Source organism: Cyanistes caeruleus, chromosome 8 (genome assembly GCF_971803275.1).
Source record: "Cyanistes caeruleus chromosome 8, bCyaCae1.hap1.1, whole genome shotgun sequence".
Classification (NCBI taxonomy): Eukaryota; Metazoa; Chordata; class Aves; order Passeriformes; family Paridae; genus Cyanistes; species Cyanistes caeruleus.
This window is the reverse complement of record NC_141708.1, coordinates 38,436,749-38,443,868: the sequence shown is the minus strand read 5'-3', so window position 1 is coordinate 38,443,868 and position 7,120 is coordinate 38,436,749. Positions and strand designations below refer to the sequence as shown.

At 45.6% G+C, this 7,120-nt stretch overlaps 1 long non-coding RNA gene across 4 annotated transcripts; it reads right to left on the bottom strand.

Annotated features, from left to right (window-relative positions):
- Positions 1-5,217, bottom strand: LOC147652040 (uncharacterized). 4 transcript variants are annotated; one of them, XR_015289946.1, is made up of 4 exons: positions 5,012-5,217; positions 4,076-4,202; positions 2,467-2,592; positions 1-1,911 (listed from the first exon to the last, which is right to left on the bottom strand). It is a non-coding gene; the product is annotated as an uncharacterized LOC147652040 (long non-coding RNA). The 4 variants fall into 4 exon arrangements; XR_015289947.1 differs by lacking the exon at positions 5,012-5,217 and adding an exon at positions 2,040-2,234 and having other exon boundaries at positions 4,076-4,440; XR_015289945.1 differs by lacking the exon at positions 5,012-5,217 and having other exon boundaries at positions 4,076-4,311.
- Between the last annotated feature and the right edge of the window lie 1,903 nt (positions 5,218-7,120).

The window sequence follows — 7,120 nt, the reverse complement described above, 5'->3', positions numbered from 1 at the left end:
TGCCCTGGACAGCAGCACCTGGCTTTATTGGAAGCCTTTCTAGGTCCAGACTACAGGGCTGGGGTGATGGTTCTGCCTTCTGCATGCCTTTCCTTTGTGGACACAAACCAGTGCAAAAGCAAGGTCCTGAAGCAACCGGGATCCTCCTGAGAGGGCCACTCCGTTCCAGCAGCAGTGCTGAACACACTCCCCCTCCTCTCCCAGCCCTGGCCAGCGCTACAGCAGGCAGAGGAGGGAGCTGCCTGGGGAAAATGGAATCTTGGCCCTGCTCCACCAGGTACCAACCTCTTCCTCTGCTAGACAATGTGCCTTCACACAAAAGACGAGTCCCCAAAGGATGGGCCTTGCAGGCTCTTGCCTTGGAGTGGGAGCAGCTCCACCCTGCTTTTATTCTGGTGGCAGCTTGCTTCCTCCCAAGGTAGAGACTGGTGCTCCCAGGGTGAGCACTCCCGGTGGAATGGCCAGGCCTCCCAGCCCTGCAGTTTAAAAAGGAGCACAGACACACACAGAGAGAGAACCATGGACAGGTGAGAAAGAAATGCTCCGTGAGGCGAGGCTGGCTTGAACAGCTGCATCCTGGGCATTGCTTTGTTGTCTCCCATCACCCAGCTCTGCAGCCAAGAGGCCCCTGTGGTCTGTAGCACCCGCTTGGTGCACGTGGGACCGCTCGGGGAAGGCGGCCAGAGCAGGACGTGCTGGGGACCCGGGTGCAGCAGCCACGTAGAAATGCTGTGAGGTCCAGAGACACCGAGCGGTACGGCCAGCCCGGGTCACAGCCACGCTGGAAGGGGAGCGGGAGCTGAGAGTATGGAATGGGGTCATACTTTGTTCCAAGGCAGGTAAATTCCCCACCATTTTTCCTTGTTATTTTGAACTCTAACAGCATCAAACACTTTGTGCTTCTCTGCGTTTAACATGCAGGTTTCCAGTGAGTTGGCTGCTCACGGTTTTTCTCTGTTTCACCACAAAATCGGTTGTAAGATCTTTTGGATCAAATCCCAACATCTCCCTTTACTCGTGGATTAGGAAGGAAAATGTTGAAATATGCCTATAAAATACCTGTGAAAAAAAAATCAAAAAGGGTTGGGGTGGGCAAGTTTTTAAAATGCAAGTAATCAGATTTCACTCCAATGAACTTGACTGTTCAGTGAAATGGTATGATAATGAAATCATCACACACACACACACACACACACACACACACACACACACTATAACCATAATACATCTACTAGACACATCTCAATGATATACTTGATTATATAATGGCTTACACCATTCGTAAACAACTATGGGCCAAAAATCATACTCAGTTTTCTGACAGTGACATTAAGCTTTGGCTGAAATCAAAGTCAGGTTTGCTACATTGCATGTGCGCAAATCTACGGGTGAATCACGAGCCCCCGTCCTTAGAGAGTTCCAGCTCCTCCAGAGAGGCTTCAAACCTCACCATCTCAGGCAGCAGTTTCTTGAGCAGTTCAGTTGCTTAAAAAAGGAAGCACAGAAATTTATCTCTATTTTATGAAGAGCAACGCGCTGCTGCCACACAGTGTGTTTGTTAAAGGGAACCCTGGCTGAACGCTTACAGGGGAAGCGACTCCAAAATCTACCAACAAATTTTACAATGCAGCTGCCAAAACCCACAGCACGGCAGCCAGGGAGGGGAGCCACTGGCAAGTGCTGCACTCACTGTCAAAAGTTACCAATCCTCAGGTGACTGCAATCCACGTACCTTCCTCAACAGCATCAGTGGCTACAAAAATTTACTCAAGTTTAAGCCTCTCCGAGAGGCTGTGCATTATCTTTGCTGCTCCTTGCAGGGAAGGCACGTCTTCTCTGTGACCAAATGAAGTCCCTCCTTCTGAGATGAACCCCAAGCTATGGGCCACCTAGAGCTGTGCCCATCTTAACCTACGAGAGAAAGATCGACACTTTAAAACTCGGGAGCGTCACTGTGCACGCTGAAAAGCCAGAATGCACCATCTCTGGATAAGGCACAGAATCGCTTCAGTTGCAGACAGACATTTTTAAGTACGTACTGGAAATAGCTCGGGACACTTGTAGCAACATTTCGATCTCGGGTGGCCTCTGCCATGCAAGAGAAACTGGAGTGCCAAATCTTCCTAGGCAAGAATTCCTCTCCTTGACCAAATCAGCTCTCAACTGGCACGTGGCAGCTCAACTTTACACCCACACGTGGTGCTGAATACAAGAAGGAATTCCAGTTTCCTTCACTGAAATGAGGGCAACAAAGATCTGGCCCTCACAACCGGTCAGGCACACCTCGGCAGACTCTGTTAGCTCGTGTCAGGCAGGGAGAAGGTGCACGAGGAACGCGTGCGTGCGCCTCGACGCGAGCGGAAGCGTCGCTCACGTGTAACTTCCAACGTGCCCTGCAGCACACGGCCAGGAATGCACTAATGAAGTACTTGTTATGGGGAAGAAATAGACTGTTAAGGACTTTACCTTCATCTGAGTCCAGTCCTCCTTGTACTGAGTCCTTTCTGCCTCGTCTGTGGATTGAAGGTATTTCCTCCTAGACTCATCTCCCACCACGCGGAGGCCTGTAGCGAACGCCAGGCTCGGACGGGTCTGTCGGAATAGGAGCAGAGTCAGAGTCAGAAAGAGGAGCTAAAAATGAGCAGGTGCAGTCGGTTTCAGACACACAGCACTTCCAGGGTGCAGTTCCTTCTGGTACATCTATGCAGTACCCTAAGCAATGATCTCTAAACATTTATCCAAGCTTAAACAGCTTCTTCCTAATTATCGCCACCTTTATAACCAGCGCTCGCTTGCCCCTGCAATACACAGGCACAGGGAGGGAGCTGCAGTTATTTACACAACAGAACAAGTAACATACCAAATTAAACACCCAGCACTATACCTCACTTTTGGAAACAAAACCTGGGCAGACACTTTAGTGTGCAAAACCCCTGTAAGAATAAAACCTGCTTTAAATATCTTAGGCATCAAGCCACAGACACGCCTATGAAATTCAGTGCAGCAGTGACAAAAAAAGGAATTATTTCCTTAACCTGTGAATAATCACCTCTAAGATTCTGTGATGCAGTTGCCACTGCACACAGCCACAAGCGGCCTTTTTATTAACAGGCAAAAGAACAAAGGAATCCCAGTTTATCCCTTCTGGTCTGCAAAGAAACAGAGACGGGAGAGATGCTTCTCAGAGGAGCATGGTAAAAAGACACATGGTGTAGAATATGGAACAGCTGGTGGTTCAGCATCTCTTCCACTGCAAGATCCAGGGGATAGCTGATGATACCTTGGAGGCAGGAGTCACAAAAGCTGCCGGAGAGGGAAGACAAAGGAGCTCAACCCTATCTGCTCTTAGGTTTTAGCACTGTGACCTTTACCTTAACTTACAGTTAAGTGTTTCTGACAGTGTAAATCCCTTTTGTTTTGATTTTAACAGAGTGCAAGAATTCAGTGATGAAGTAACAGTGGCATACAGCCTTTCATTTCCCCTGGTCCTCTCACCCAGCAATGAGGTCTCACAACAACAATACAACAATGAATAGTTATAGAAGGTAACTCACTGCGCTGAAGAGTCCTTCAGAAGGATGGGAGCCACAACTGAGGCAGATCCTTGGACAGATAAGCCAGAGGTGCTTAGGCCTCGTGTTTCCCCCTTACCCCAGAACCAGCCCCAAAAGGGGAACACAAAGTTCACAGGCTTCTCTTTGAAATTAACGCCATATAAAGAACAAAACATCCTAAAAAAGCTACATGTCATACAAATAAACCAGCTACCTTCTCTATGCCTTGAATCTATTTTTTTTCCCCCCTGTGTTCCTCCTTTCCATCCTTCTGCGTAGCCTTGTAGCAGATAAATCTGTTCAATAAAGGGCCCAGCTGACTGTGAGCAGAAGGCAAAGCAGAGGATTTGTCAGCATGAAAACCCACACTGCAAAGATGAACGAGCATCAGGGGCAGTTAAAAATCTGCTAGAAATTAGTGCTAATGTCACACTACCCTCTCTTCCCTGTTTTCCATATCCAAAAGGAAAGGAAGTTGTGCCTGAGCCAGAAAAGCTAAAAGGGTAGGGCAATGTGCTCACCTGCCATCCCACACAGCTGGGTGTGACTTAATGCACCAAACACAAGGGAATCGTTGCCAGCTGGGCAATAGACACCACGAAGCACACAGCTTTTCCGTGCTGTCAGCAGCTGCAAGGGGAGGATTGCCTCCGAGAAACATACCAAAACAATGAAAATAAAAAAAAAATACAAATTAACATCTATTTCCACCACACATGTTTAAATTTATATACTATATTCATTTATATATGACAAGCAATATATAAAGTATCAAAATATATTATTTTAACGTGTATACGTATGTTATTATATATTAAATATATTACATACATTTTAATGATATATATTCATTATGTATATAATACATATATAAAATCAATATATATAACATATCTATTAAATATAAATCTGTTTGTATATATTGGCATTACTTCTATTTCTTTACTTTTCTGGTTGCACATACGTCTATATCTTTATATACTTAATATACATTTCTATGTTTTTATTTTTGTTGTATTTATTTAAAAGCCCCGAAGCTAACCTAATAAAAACCAAACAGTCCCTTTATCTTAAACGGTATTTAAAAATATTTTAATATATATTTTTTATCATATTTATATACCTTCTTGATATACAAAACACATAACATATCCTAAAAGATATCATATTGCCATCTATACGTACAGAAATCATATTATAGATTATAAATCAACATATATGTATATATTTCTATTACTTATTTTTACGCCTACATATATATATATATTTTTTTCTCTATATATTTATAGATATATAGATTTGTATATATTTTTCTTTATATATTCATTCTTTCAATATTTTATTTATTTGTATTTTTCCTATTTATCTAAAAGCCCTGCCTCTAACTAAATAAAAACCAAGCAGCCCCTTTTTCTTCAATATTTTTTAATATCTATTTTGATCATCTTTATACTTACAAATATATACTCGGTTGATAAGCTGCCCCAGCCCCGGCCCCCGCTCTCACCGTTCCGACACACAGAGCAGCCGCCTCCTCGGGCTGCTTCGGTCCCGGGGCCGGGGAGCGACCGTTGGGTCCCGATGCCATTGGGGTTTCCGCCATTTCCCGGGGGGGGGCCGAGGGGGAGAGAACGGAGCGAGAGCAGCGGCGGCGAGGTACGGGTCGTCGCGAGTGCCAGAAGCCCCAGAACGCGGCCGCGGCAAGGACCCCGGCAGAGAGAGGCGTCTTCACCGCTGCCTGTCGGCGCCCGACCTGCTGGCGCCCGGCCCCGGCGCCGCCGAGCGCACAGCCCGTGTCCGCACGGCCGGAAAAGCCGCGGAAAATTGCGCCGGAGCGGCGTCGGCGCCGGGGTGTTTGTCAGGCAGTAAAGCGCACGCACCCACCGCCCGGGGGTCCTTCCATTTTCCCGCCTTTTTGGCCGCCATCCTTGGGAGGTCAAGCCGGCCACGATCGGGCAGCCATCTTGTGCGTGGCGTGACGTCACTTCCGCCCTTCCTCGCCGCCATCTTTGTTGTGGCTGAAGCCACTTCCGGCTGTGCGGCCATCTTTGTTGAGGCAAGATTAAGGCCCCCGCTGCTCTCAACGCGTCTGTCTAACTTACTTGCCTGACCGAAAAACCTGCCGACGCCGACCGACTCCGAGCACTCCGCCCGATTGTCCGCCGCCTTTCCCGGGGCGAGGACGATGGCGGCGGGGCGCAGCGGCTCCGTAGCTGGGCGGCGCCCGCACCTGCGGCGGCAGGCATTGGAGTCAACGCCTCTGCCGGGGTCCTCCCGGCCGGCTCCGGAGTGGGGGGGGGCTTGACGCTGCTCGGCTCGGCTCGGCTCTTTCCGTCCTGCTTCGGCTCGGCTCTTTCCGTCCCGCTTCGGCTCGGCTCGGCCCCCTCCGCTTCGGATCGGCTCGGCCCTGCTCGGCCCCCGCTCGGCCCGGCCCCGCCCGCCTCGGCGCACAGCTGCAGTACCGCTCTGTGCCCACACGGCGGCAGCACTGCCGCACAGCTCAGCCCGGGGCGGGCGGGGGGGCGCCCCTGCACGTGCAGAGAAGCGAGGCAAGAAACCACGTGTGCAACCCCCTTCCAAAAACTCTTCTCCGAGGAACGCCCCAAAACCCACCCCCCATCGAAACTTAGCAAGCCCTGCCTCTAACCAAATAAAAAACAAAATACCCCTTCACTTAAATGTAATTAATATTTATTTCTATCAAATTGAGCTATATTTATACACATAGATATAATGCATTATCAATATAAAAATATATGAACGTCTATCCATATATTTTTCAAATTGAATATTAATCTACTTGTCTAGTTTTAGATTACTTGGTTTTTTTTGGTTTTTATTTAAAATTACATATAGATATATCTCCCTATATTTATTCCTTTATTATAGACCTGTATATTTTCATTTCTATATTAATCATTTAAAAGCCCTGCCTCTAAGCCTCTAACCAAATCAAAAAACAATTAAACCCTTGTTTTAAATGTTTTTAATATCTATTTCTATTATACTGATTTTCTATATTTGTACGAACAGATATAATGCATAACAGATATTAAAGTACATTACCTATCTGTATATCTATCTGTATAGCTTTCATACTGATCATTAATTAACTTGTCCAGCTTTGGATTACTGGTATTTATTTCTTTTTTATGGCTCTATCTATCTATCTATCTATCTATCTATCTATCTATCTATCTATCTCCCTATATTTATTTCTTTATTATAGATGTGTATATTTTCATTTCTATATTATTCATTTAAATGCCATGCCTTTAATTAAATAAAAAAAGAAAAGCCCCTTGTTTAAAAAAATTAATATATTTTTCTAAAATATTGATCTTCTATATTTATACACACAGATACAATGCATAACAGATATTAATGTACATTACAATCTATCTATATAGTTTTCATACTGATCATTAATTTACTTGTCCAGATTTGGATTACTGGTATTTAATTCTTCTTTTATGGCTCTATCTATCTATCTATCTATCTATCTCCCTATCTATATATCTCCATATCTATCACCCTATATACATTTCTTTATTATAGATGTGTAT